Below are 13,836 nucleotides of genomic sequence, written 5' to 3' on the forward strand. Positions count from 1 at the left end.
AAGTGGGAATGCCCACAGGTGTGTGCGAGGTGCAGGAGACGTAGAAACAGAAGGTGTAACTGGCAGGTGGGGTTGTCCGGTGGCCACTGGTGGCACCCTTGCCACTGGCTGTGAATGAATGAGTTCTGATGAACTGGCCTGTGGAACCCAAAGTCTGAGCTGGACTTTGGAACTGAACTCTTCTCCCAGGATCCGAATGCCTTCCCGTCCTCAGAGTGGCTGGGTGCCTGAGGACGATAGGATAGAGCAAGGAGGGCCAGCTCTGGGGATCCAATCAAAATGAGATGGGAGGTTCACGCTGGAGCTCAGAGAAGACTTTGGAACAGACCACCAGCCCTGCGGAGGCACACGGGCTGATGACACTCCAGGATGGGCCGATGGAGATGCCAGTGAACAGCAGAATAATGACGAGTTCAAAATCAGAGACGCCGTTGAAAGGCTGGGCTCCAGTGACCTGGCCACACTGGTGACCAGCTCAAGGGTGCACAGTGGGGCTAATCAAGCCTCAGGAAAGGCAGGTGCCCTGTGGGTTGTGAGTTCACCCAATGACTGGCTTGCACAGTGAGGACCCCTGAGAGAGACCTTGACTCCAGCATCATGTGTCTCCAGCGGAAATGTGCACTGTCAGGGGAACCCCAGCCCAGAGGAGGCCCCAGGGGAAGACGCTGGTCTGTGGGGGTCCGGGGGCAGGGGAGTCTGGGAGGAACAAGGGCCCCACCCTCTTCGGGTTCATCTCTGTGATTATCAGACTAGATGCTAGGAGGGCTTGGATGGGCTTTGGGAGGGTGGATGTGGCTGAGGGTGGACCGGAGAGTTTGGTGACATGGATGGGGCTGGAAATGACAGAAAGAGAGGCTGCCACAGAGAATCTGACAAAAGAGAGAGGAAGGTGGGAGGGATAGAGCGGGGAGGGAAGGAAGATGCGAGGTAGACAGGGCCTGCTGGACTGGGGCCCGGAGGGAGTGGTGGCCGGCTAGTGACAGGCGGCTAGCACATCCCCTGTGTCTCCACACAGCAGGGGGAGAAGCCGGGAAGGAGAGACCTGCCTCTGTGGGCTTCCAGAAGCCCCTCTACTTGCCCCTTTTCCAAGGCTAGGCAGGGAAGTGTCTGCAGAGGTCGTTTCCTCCTGGAATGCAGGCCCTTATGCATTGAGGGGCCCTCTTGTGAATGAAGCCAGAAGTGGCCCTGAGTGTCTGATGGCAGAGGCAGAGGGGGAGCCTGGTGCACGGTGACCTTGCAGACACTTATTGGGCTCTGGGGTCCCTTGAATCCTTGCTGCTGAAACTGTTTACCACAGATTGGGACTTGAACCCATGTGCTGGGACTTGAACCCAGGCAAAACCCAGTTTGGGACTTGAACCCACGTGGCTGGGACTCAAACCCAGTCAAAACCTTGCTTGGGACTCAAACCCAGCCAAAACTCTGATTGGGACTCAAATCCAGCCAAAACCTTGCTTGGGACATGAACCCACGTGGCTGGGACTCAGTTCAGTTCACTTCAGTTATTCAGTCATATCCGACTTTTTGCGACCCCATGAACTGCAGCACACCAGGCCTCTCTGTCCATCACCAACTCCTGGAGTCCACCCAAACCCAAGTCTATTGAGTCGGTGATGCCATCCAACCATCTCATCTTCTGTCGTCCCCTTCTCCTCCTGCTCTCAATCTTTCCCAGCATCAGGGTCTTTTCAAATGAGTCAGCTCTTCACATCAGGTGGCCAAAGTATTGGAGTTTCAGCTTCAACATCAGTCCTTCCAATGAACAGCCAGGACTGATCTCCTTTAGGACTGAGTGGTTGGATCTCCTTGCAGTCCAAGGGACTCTCAAAAGCCTTCTCCAACACCACAGTTCAAAAGCATCAATTCTTCAGTGCTCAGCTTTCTTTATAGTCCAACTCTCACATCCATAAGTGACCACTGGAAAAACCATAGCCTTGACTGGGAAAACTCGGACTCAAACACAGCCACAACCCACAGTTCCTGGTTTCAGGGCCTGATGAAGCTCAGGTTCTTGATGTCTCCTCACAGAAAGAATTCAGTGAGAGACTAAGTGATAGGTAAGAAGTGGATTTATTCACATTCAGGGAGAAGCACACTCCACTAACAGAGTGTGGGCCATTGCAAAGGGCAAGTGTGGGCAGGAAATGTGGTGTGGTTGGTTTTTCTAGGCTGGGTAATTTCATATGCTAATAAGTGGGAAGATTATTCCAACTATTTTGGGGAAGGGGTGATTTCCAGGATTTCGGCCACCGCCCACTCTTTGGTGGAGTGCCTTGGAACTGTCATGGCACCTCTGGGTGTGTCATTTCACTTGCTGATTGAGGATCAAGTTCTAGTCTTGTCTGCCATCTTGGTCCCATTTGATTCTAATTGGTTTATGTTGTGTCCTTGGGCCATTTTTGGGGGCTCCAAAATCACTGCAGATGGTGATTGCAGCCATGAAATTAAAAGACGCTTACTCCTTGGAAGAAAAGTGATGGCCAACCTAGATAGCATATTGAAAAGCAGATACATTACTTTGCCAACAAAGGTCCATCTAGTCAAGGCTATGGTTTTTTCAATAGTCATGTATGGATGTGAGAGTTGGACTGTGAAGAAGGCTGAGTGCCGAAGAATTGATGCTTTTGAACTGTGGTGTTGGAGAAGACTCTTGAGAGTCCCTTGGACTGCAAGGAGATCCAACCAGTCCATTCTGAAGATCAGCCCTGGGATTTCTTTGGAAGGACTGATGCTAAAGCTGAAACTCCAATACTTTGGCCACCTCATGTGAAGAGTTGATTCATTGGAAAGACTCTGATGCTGGGCAGGATTGGGGGCAGGAGGAGAAGGGGACGACAGAGGATGAGATGGCTGAACGGCATCACGGACTCGATGGACGTGAGTCTGAGTGAACTCTGGGAGTTGGTGATGGACAGGGAGGCCTGGTGTGCTGCGATTCATGGGGTCGCAAAGAGTCGGACACGACTGAGCAACTGAACTGAACTGACTGGGCTACGTCATTCTTTCAAAAGTTGTGCCCTGCCCCTTTCGCTCCTGTTACACTACCACCCAGGTGGGGAAAGCAAGGCACAGAGAGAGCAAGGACCAGCCTGAGGTTGTAGTGGCAGTGGCTCCACCGCACTCCTGACTTCTCCCCTCTGCTTGTCTTCAGAACCAGATCCATTCGCTGCAACCCACCTGCCCAGTGCCAGACAGACCCTGTGGTCTATTTGTGAAGAACCCAGGGTGCAGGGACGGGGGAGCCTGGTGGGCTGCCGTCTATGGGGTCGCACAGAGTCAGACACGACTGAAATGACTTAGCAGCAGCAGCAGCAGCAGCAGCAGCAGGGCGTCGCCAAAAGTTTCTCCTTCCGGTGGCCATGTTTGCCAGCATGCGTTGGTCCAGCTTCACCGACTATCTTTTCTTCTGAACGTGCACTTGACCCTGGCTAAGGTATCTGGCCAGAATTTTCTGCCCCCACTCCTACCCCTGCTGGCGGGCAGTGGTGGCCGGCTGCCCAGACCGGGTTTAAAATATCTGTCTGAATTTTTGGTAAATGGCTCATTTAGAGACTTGACTTTCAGAAAACTGGTCAATTAAGGTCATTTTGTTAATTGGCTTTTAGAGAATTGATTTCCCATATCCTGATCCAGACTCTTTCCCAGGATGCCCTGAGGTGCCCTAGTGGGTCTGTGGGGAGGCCAGAGAGAAGTGATGTCTGTGGAGCATCCCATCAGTGGTCCCAACAGGCGTCCACAGAGACCCCCATGGGCTTCCTGACCATGTTCAGGGACAGCTCGTTCCCTGGTCCAGGGATGCGGAGTCACGGGCACATCCATCACCTGGTGGGGAGGCTTGTCTGGAGGGTGGCCGGGCCCCGCTAGCTCACCACTGAAGCCTGGGGTTCCCAAGCTCTCTTCCAGGGCCCCTGAGGCTGGTGGAGTGTGCTCCCACCCCCAGCTTCTCTCTTCTGACCTCCTTCTTGTTGTTCAATTGCTAAGTTGTGTCCGACTCTTTGCCACCCCATGGACTGCAGCATGCCAGGCTTCCCTGTCTTTCACTATATCCTGGAGTTTGCTCAAACTCATGTCCATCAAGCTAGTGATCCCATCCAACCATCTCATCCTCTCCTTCTCTTGCCTTCAATCTTTCTCAGCTTCAGGGTCTTTTCCAATGAGTCAGCTCTTCACCTCAGGGGCCAAAGTACTGAAGCTCCAGCTTCACTATCAGTCCTTCCAATGAACATTCAGGGTGATTTCCTTTAGGATTGACTGATTTGATCTCCTTGCTGTCCTAGGGACTCTCAAGAGTCTTCTCCAGTGCTACAATTTGAAAGCATCAATTCTTTAGCACTCAGCCTTCTTTATGGTCTAACTGAGAGAGCTAATTCTTAGGTAGGTTAATAAGGAGTCCAAGGCCCTCAAGGAGGAGAAAAGAACAAACATTTTTTCTAGACTGCTTTGTCTTAGTCACAGAAGACATTATTTTCTTTAAGCCCACAGCTAATGATACACAACAAAACTCATCTTGCTCAAGGATATGTTTTTCCTTAAGCTCTGTACTAATGATTATATAACAACAATGTATCTTGCTCAGGGATATGTTTCTCCTTCTTAACAAGAGCCTTCTGACTAATTGTGTTATCTTAAGACGTATGTTGTGGGAGTGGGTCTGGTAAAAGTACATAAGGCCTTGCTAAGACTAGCAGAGGGCACTCTCTGTCCCCCTTCCAATGTCGATGTCAGAAGGTTCCTCTGTCCTTTTTCACTGTAATAAAACTTATGCCATACAAGAGCCCTGAGTGATCAAGCCTGGATCCCTGATCCCAAAGCTAAATCTTTGGAGATCATGAATCTGACATCATTCACTGTAAGCCATCATAACTCTCACACCCACACATGACTACTGGGAAAACCATAGCTTTGACTCTACAGACGTTTGTTGGCAAAGTAATGTCTCTGCCCTCCCTGGCTCCTGCTTTTAAGCAGATACGACAACCCTTCCTTTTGGTCAGATCTGAGTCTCTTCTCCTGGGATGCTGGCTTGTGAGTCCTTCCTCTGACGTCTGCTGGGGATTCACTTGGCCAAGGCGGGAGGTCTGCCTAGGACTGCGCTGCTGCTTGAAATCCCCTAGACACACTAGAGGCCCCTCCTCCTTCAGGACAGTCCTGCTGCCCAATGCCTAAATTGGAGGGGTTTGCTTCTCCCAGAAATAAAAAGGCAGGGAAGCAGGCTCCAGTGAGACAAGTGTCTGTGAGCTCACACTTGTTGCTCCACATGGGGTCGCTGGCCTGGCCTGGCTGGTGAGCTCAGCCCCGCCCCGCCCCAGACAGGAGCCTCTCTGAGCCCTCACCTGGATGCAGCAGTGCCCTCCCCAGGCCCCAAGGCCTTCGTCCTCTCTCCAGCTGCCTCGTCCCCCGCCCTGCCTTCACTCACTCACCTGTGGAAGCTCCACCTGGGATGGTGGCCCTGACCAAGCTCTGTCACCTCCAGAGCCGTGCCCACTGCCCCGACTCAGGGAGCTGCTGCCTCTCCTTTGTCCTCCCCCGACAGCGGAGTCTCAGGGGAGTCAGTGGGCCACATTCAGGCCTGCTCCCCACTGACCGCTGTGTGGCCCTGGACAGGCTGTGGACTCCTTGAACCAGGCTGTCCTGCTGCTCCGCCGGGCATTCCTGGGGGAGGTGGTGGCTGTGGAGCCAGGGCAGTGGAGGGGGCTCTGGTTTTGTCCTTTCTAAGGCGGGGTTGGGGTCAATTACCCGCATCTCCGGAGTTCAGCTTCCTGCCTGCATCACAAGACCATTGTGGGCAATGACAGGCGATGCTTGAGATCCTGCCGGCCTGGTACCCGAGGGACTCCAGAGCCGCTGGCCCTGGCGCCATGCTCCCTGCCAGCCCCACCCCAGCCCCATTACTCATTCCTGCCACCCCCTATACCCCCGTCTTTGAGCTGCCCCTCCTCTGTGAAGACCCCAAGAGCCGAGAGAGGGCTTGTGGCCAGAGGCTTCCGGGCGGCAGAGACAGCATTTGTTCCTGTTGGTCCTTTTAGAAACAGGGGAGGGAGGAGATGGGGTGGGGAGGGGGTGGAGGAGGAGAAATGGTCCTCGAGCTTGGACACTGCCTGGGTCTGGTCCAGCAACTGGAAGACCGTGTCCCCCTAGCACATGTGTATTTCCTATACAACAACATGACTCTGTCTCAGAGCTGTGCCTATGCCCATTGCTGCTGTCCCGAGGGCCAAGTGAGGTCCTTGGATGCTGGAGGGAAGGGCCTGATTTGGGTGATGCCAGGACCCACAGCACTGGGTTTGCAGGCTCCAGGTTAGAAAGTGGAACCCAGGGAGGCAGGCTGCAGAAATAGTAACAAAAGCAACAGGCCATGCTGTTCTGTGTGGACAAGCTGCCTGGCTCTCTGAGGGTGGGGACCCTTCCCTCCCCAATCAGACCCTCGGGGACACTCAGGGCCACTCCTGCAGAGGGACTCATGATTCAGAGGGAGGCACGGTGGTCATGGTCTCGGGGTCACAGTGCTGCCTGCAGGGCCTCTCAGAATGTCGACAGATGTTAATATTCTCTTAGTCTCAACCCAGCACTGAGAAGCTATCAGATCTAATGTCTTAGGGCAAATGGAGGGATTCCATGTTTTGATGAATGAAGATAATGAAACTATGCATGTGCTGAAAACTTTTAATTTTAGGACACTTTCCCTATCATGAAGCTTTCCTTGTGGCTCAGACAGTTAAGAATCTTCCTGGAATGCAGGAGACCCAGGTTCAATCCCTGGGTTGGAAAGATACCCTGGACAAGGGAATGGCTACCTACTCCAATATTCTTGCCCAGGAAATTCCATGGACAGAGGAGCCTGGAGGGATACAGTCCATGGGTCAGCAAAGATTCAGACATGACTGAGCAACTAACACTTTTCCCATCATGGAAACATTAGGTTGAACTGTAGTATTTTTAAGCAGGCATATTTGGGGAGGGGGGCTTTTCTGTTTTTGTTCAGGGGCAAGGAGGACAGGCCCCTGCAGCGAGGGGTGCCCAGTTTGGACTCTCCCTGCTCTGGTCCCCACAATGCTCTGTCCCTTCTGGCTGCCAGGAAGAGGCTGGATGCCTTTCTCTGGTTTCTTATCAGCTCACCATCCATTTCTTGGCAAAATTCTGTTAGCCTTTGCCCTGCTTCATTTTGAAATCCAAGGCCAAATTTGGCGGTTACACCAAGTATCTCTTGACTTTCTACTTTTGCATTCCAGTCCCCTATAATGAAAAGTACATCTTTTTTGGATGTTAGTTCTAGAAAGTCTTGTAGGTCTTCAAGAGTTTTGCCAAGAGAACGCACTGGTCATAGCAAACACCCTCTTCCAACAACACAAGAGAAGAGTCTACACATGGACACCACCAGATGGTCAATACTGAAATCAGATTGATTATATTCTTTGTATCCAAAGATGGAGAAGCTCTTTACAGTCAGCAAAAACAAGACTGGGAGCTGACTGTGGCTCAGATCATGAACACCTTATTGCCAAATTCAGACTTAAATTAAGAAAGTAGGGAAAACCACTAGACCATTCTGGTATGATCTAAATCAAATCCCTTATGATTATACAGTGGAAGTGAGAAATAGATTCAATGGATTAGATCTGATAGAAAGAGTGACCGAAAAACTATGGACAGAGGTTCATGACATTGTACAGGAGGCAATGACCAAGACCATCCCCAGGAAAAAGAAATACAAAAAGGCAAAACGGTTGTCTGTGGAGGCCTTACAAATAGCTGAAAAAAGAAGAGAAGCTACAGGCAAAGGAGAAAAGGGAAGATTTACCCATCTGGATGCAGAGTTCCAAAGAATAGCAAGGAGAGATAAGAAAGCCTTCCTCAGTGATCAATGCAAAGAAATAGAGAAAAACAGTAGAATGGGAAAGACTAGAGATCTCTCCAAGAAAATCAGAGATACCAAGGGAAAATCAGAGATACCAAGGGAACATTTCATGCAAAGATGGGCCCAATAAAGGACAGAAATGGTATGGACCTAACAGGGGCAGAAGATATTAAGAAGAGGTGGCAAGAATACACAGAAGAACTGTTCATGACCCAGATAACCACAATGGTGTGAACCCTCACCTAGAGCCAGACATCCTGGAATGTGAAGTCAAGTGGGCCTTAGGAAGCATCACTACGAACAAAGCTAGTGAAGGTGAAGGAATTCCAGTTGAGCTATTTTAAATCCTAAAAGATGATGCGGTGAAAGTGCTGCACTCAATATGCCAGCACATTTGGAAAACTCAGCAGCGGCCACAGGACTGGAAAATGTCAGTTTTCATTCCAATCTCAAAGAAAGGCAATGCCAAAGTATGTTCAAACTACCACACAATTGCACCCATCCCACACAACAGCAAAGTAATACTCAAAATTCTCCAAGCCAGGCTTCAACAGTACGTGAACGGAGAACTTCCAGATGTTCAAGCTGAATTTAGAAAAAGGCAGAGGAACCAGAGGTCAAATTGTCAACATCCGTTGGATCATCAAAAAAGGAAGAGAGTTCCAGAAAAACATCTACTTCTGTTTTATTGACTAGGCCAAAGCCTTTGACTGTGTGGATCACAACAAACTGTGGAAAATCCTTAAAATGATGGGGATACCAGACCACCTGACCTGCCTCTTGAGAAATCTGTATGCAGGTCAAGAAGCAACAGTTAAAACTGGACATGGAACAACATGGTTTTCCCATGGTTCCAAATAGGAAAAGGAGTAGGTCAAGGCTGTGTATTGTCACCCTGATTATTTAACTTCCATGCAGAGTACATCATGAGAAACGCTGGGCTGGATGAAGCACAAGCTGGAATCAAGATTGCCACAAGAAATATCAGTAACCTCAGATATGCAGATGACACCATCCTTTGGCAGAAAATGAAGAAGAACTAAAGAACCTCTCGATGAAAGTGAAAGAGGAGAGTGAAAAAGCTGGCTTAAAACTCAACATTTAGAAAACTGAGATCATGGTCTCTGATCCCATCACTTCATGGCAATAGATACAGAAACAATAGAAACAATGACAGACTTTATTTTTGGGGTCTTCAAAATCCCTGCAGAATGTGACTGGAGACATGAAATTAAAAGACGCTTGCTCCTTGGGAAAAAAGCTATGACCATGCTAGATAGCTTATTGAAAAGCAGAGACATTACTTTGCCAACAAAGGTCTGTCTAGTCAAAGCTATGGTTTTTCCAGTAGTCATGTATGGATGTGAAAGTTGGACTATAAAGAAACTTGAGCGCCAAAGAATTGATACTTTTGAACTGTGGTGTTGGAGAAGACTCTTGAGAGTCGCTTGGACTGCAGGGAGATCCAACCAGTCACTCCTAAAGGAGATTAGTCCTGAGTATACATTGGAAGGACTGATGCTGTAGCTGAAACTCCAATCCTTTAGCCACCTGATGGGAAGAACTACGTCATTGGAAAAGACCCTGATGCTGGGAAAGATGGAAGGCAGGAGGAGAAGGGGACAAGAGAGGATGAGATGGTTGGGTGGTATCACTGACTTGATGGACATGAGTTTGAATAAGCTCCGGGAGTTGGTGATGGACAGGGAAGACCCCATAGACTGGTGTGCAGCAGTCCATGGGGTCACAAAGAGTCAGACATGAATGAGCGATTGAACTGAACGTCGTCCATTTGGGTGATGACCTTCTTGCCAGTATATCCCTGCAGAGTGAAGTCAGCTCCCCACATACTGACCAGAGGGTTGCAGAGTCTTCCCACCTGGGAATAGAAAGGAGCTCGGCCTCTGAGTGTTCAGACAGTGGAGAGCCCTGGCTTCTGGAATGGCCAGCAAGGAGCAAACTGGACACACCTCAGAAGGCAGCAGAGGGCATATGGGCCAGCGCAGCTTCACCAGGTTGGATACCAAGGCCAGGGCCTCCCACCTGCAGAGGCCCATACAGATCAGAAACGGGGACCCCACCGTCTCAGACGGGCTTAAGTGCTCTCGTCTCAGCAGGGTCCATGGGGGGCTCCCCTGCTGGGGCCTTGACCACAGTCTCCCTTCTGACAGCTCCCATCCTAGCCTCTTGGGGCCCGGGAGGTGCTGGGCCTGAGCGCCCCGAGATCCCTCACTGAGCTCGGCTCTTGGAGCAGACCTGACCCCCGAGGATGGGGGTCCTGGGCTCCACTGCCTTGCCACCCTGTGTGGCTGGTTTCACTATGCTGGGAGCCCCGAGGTGGAGGTGGGGACATGGGGGTGTCTTTCTGTCACCGCCTCTAGCTGCGTGGTGCTCTGGCAATCTGTGCGGTGTGACCCGGCCTCCCTTGATCGCACCCTCTCTTCCTATCCCTCCCGTGTCAAGGTGGCCCCCCTCCCAGGAACAGGGTGGCTGCCTTCCTTCCCTGCTTGTCTCCTGGCCTGTTGGTGTCACCTCCCATGCGAACTGTCCTGGAACCCTGCCTACACGTCTTCTTCTGGGGGACCTGCCCTAGCCAGCCCCCTGCTTTTGCCTTAACATCTCATCTGGCCTCATCTCGTCTCTCTTTTGGGGTCCCTGAAGCCTCATTGCCCAGGCAGAGGGTGGAGTGGGCCTGCCTTTGGCCAAGCACTGCTTGCTCTCTGCTTATAAGAGGAAGGAGGAAGGTGGAGGCAAAAGTAGGGGTGCATCAGGGTACGAGCAGGCTAGGTGCCCACTGCATGGACCCATCCAATGTTAGGGACTCGAGCCAGTATCCTGGAGAGCCGGTGTGGCCCCCAGACCTGGGACAGTAGAGCCCCATGGTTACATAAAGTGCTCCTTACATAACGGGCATGAAGAGACATGAAGAGCCCCAGGCAAGTCAGAACCACTGCCAGTGGGTGGGGCCTCGAGAGACAAACGCCAGGGAAGTGGTGAGTAAGGGCTGGAAAGCCCCCGCCCCACAGGAAGGGGAGTCTGGGCCGGCGGCTCTGCCAGAGAAAGTGGTGGACAGACAGACTGGCACGGAGGCCGCTGCCCGCTCCCAGGCTGGGGGCCCACGCCATGCAGGTGGCATCCGGATTCCGAGCCTCCAGCCCCTGGCCTCCGTGACATCACTGTCACCCATGACAGGCCTGCATGTGTCCTGGGTCTTGCCTCAGGCCTGGCACCTGCCCTCATGACAGGGCCCCCAGGGAGACCCCTCTTGTCTGTGCCAGCCCCTTCCTTCTTGCCTGGATTTAGAGTCCACTCTAGTCACCCAGGATAATCCTACCCTGGGGTCTTACCTCAGTCACACCTGCACAGACCCTACTTCCACGTAAGGTGACATGCTCCGGTTCCAAGTGTCAGGACACAGACGTGTTTGGGGGACCCCCTTCCACCCACTCCAGTTGACAACAGAAGGTCCCCTGACTCCTGACTCTGCTGGGAACGCAGGGAGGGGTCCTGGGGACCCAGTCCAGGGCAGAGCTGGCAGCCCAGGGCCCACCTCTGTGAGCATCTCTGCTGCCCTCTGAACCCCAAACACAACGACGACCCCTCTCTGAGCTGAGTCACTCAGCTCACCTGGGCCACTTATCTCAGGAGAGCCCCAGGTGGTTCCCTCCCTGGGATGCAGAGCTTCACCCAGACCCCCGACTGGTCCCCCAGCTTCTCTGTGCAAGCCTGGGAGGGATCGGAGGGCAGGGTGCCCAGACCTGTTCTCAGGCTCGGAGGCATTGAGGATGGAGTGGAGGGGGCAAGAAGAGGGAGAAGGAGATAAAGAGGTGACAAAGGTGCCCCCAGAACCCTAAGGCCTTATTCCAGGGTGTCCCCATGCCCAGCATTAGCTCCCCAGCACCACCAGGCCCCTTTCAGGCAGCACACTGCCCACCACACCCAGGCCTCTGACACAAAAGCCTTCCTGCTCATCTCTTCCATCATTGGCCCCCTGGGGCCTACAGGCTGTGTCTGATGGGGGGCGGGGTTGAGAGGAGGCTGTTTTGCTCTCAGTTCCTCTGCTGGGAGGGGGGGCCCGCCCTGCCCTTTGCCCTCCTGCCTTAACCTGAGCTGCGCTCCCGGGCCCCCAGGCCCTCCCCTCTGTGGCTGTCCCTGGAGGGCAGATACATAAAAATAGCTCAGTCTTACTAAGCCACAGGCCTCTCTTTTGGGATGCTAGGCCTGTCTTTCGGCTTCATGGGACAAGCCCCAGATGACACAGAGAGGGGTGGCTCATCCACACGGGCCCAGCTGTCCCGGCCGGTCGGCCTCACCCACCCTCAACTGCTGCCTGTCCTGTGGGGCTGTGTCCCTTCCTGCCCTCCCAAGGGACCTTGTGGGCGTGGAGAGCCTGCCCTGCTGGCCTCACGCCGTCCCTTTTTAGCGCAGGGAGGGGCCCCTGGGAGGTCACCCAGCTGCCGCTCTGCCTGCGGCCCCAGCGCAGCACCTGGGGGTGGGGGGAGCCCAGGCCTGGTCTCGGGCACACAGTCCAGCTGATGGGCAGGGACGCCGTCCACAGCCACAGACAGGAGCCTGCAGCCCTTCTTCCTTTCAGGCTGGAAAGCAGTCTGAATGTTTTCTCCCCAGGAAGTAGCCAGACAAGGAACGTACTCAGAGGACCACAGGATGGGGAGTGGGGGTACTCACGGGAGCTCTGGTGTTGCTCAGCTCACCAGGCCACCTGGGATTTCCAGCTGTGTGGGTGAGAACCCACTCCTGTCCCCCTGCAGTGGAGGGACGTGGGGCCCCACGAGGCTGCCTCCACAGGGAATGAGGGAACCCGCCTGGGATTGTGGGGCACCCCGGGGCAGTGTGGTCAGCAGACCCACTGGCCTCTGAACAGAAGCTCCACCAGTCTTCAAGGTCCTGGAAGCCCATGGTGGTCCTAGCCCTGGGGCCAAGGCTCAGTTGTCACGCGTGGTTCCTGGTTAAGCCCAGGGTCAGCGCTGGCTCCTGATCCGGGACTCGCCTGCCTTCAGCCCTGCTCCTCCCCTCTTGCCTTGCTGGGTGATTACCGACTCACAGTGGAATGGTGTTTAGTAAACGCTGGCTGTGATCCTGAGCCTTGGGTTGGGAGTTTAGACGGTTGACTTTGACCGTGGCCGTCAATCGACTGGGTTTTGTCTCCATTTCACTGTTTGCTTTGTTTGTCCCCCTGGCCTCTGTCCCTCTGTTCCCTTCTCTGCTTTCTTACTTCAGTGTTTCTCCATGTTCACTTAAGTTTGTCCTTTGGCTTTTCAAATATTGAGGGCAGGAGAAGAAAGGGGCAACAGAGGATGAGATGGTTGGATGGTGTCACTGAGGCAACGGTCATGAGTTTGAGCCAATTCCAGGAGATAGTGAAGGACATGGAAGCCTGGCGCGCTGCAGTTCACAGGGTCGCAGAGTCAGATACAGCTGAGCAACTAAATAACAACGTGTTAGAATCACACGTCATGGAGGCTTTTCAGGGTGACTTCTTACACTTAGCAATATGTATTCAGGCTTCCTCCATGTCTTTCTGCGGCCTCTGCTTTTCTATGAGAAATCAACCATCACCTGAATTGCTGTTTCCCTACGCATCAAAGGGCTTCCCTGATAGCTCAGTTGGTAAAGAATCTGCCCGCAATGCAGGAGACTCTGGTTCAATTCCTGGGTCGGGAAGATCCCCTGGAGAAGGGACAGGCTACCCACTCCAGTATTCTTGGACTTCCCTGGTGGCTCAGCTGGTAAAGAATCTGCCTGCAATGCGGGAGACCTGGGTTTGATCCCTGGGTTGGGAAGATTCTCTAGAGTAAGGGAAAGGCTACCCACTGCAGTATTGTGGCCTAGAGAATTCCATGGACACAGAGTCCATGGGGTCGGAAAGAGTCGGACATGGCTGAGCAACTAAGTAAGAACAAAGTGTTAGAATCACACATGGTGTGGTCTTTCACAGACTACGCATCATGTATCATTTCTCC

This window comes from Oryx dammah, unplaced genomic scaffold (genome assembly GCF_014754425.2).
Source record: "Oryx dammah isolate SB20612 unplaced genomic scaffold, SCBI_Odam_1.1 HiC_scaffold_2, whole genome shotgun sequence".
In the NCBI taxonomy this organism is placed as follows: domain Eukaryota; kingdom Metazoa; phylum Chordata; class Mammalia; order Artiodactyla; family Bovidae; genus Oryx; species Oryx dammah.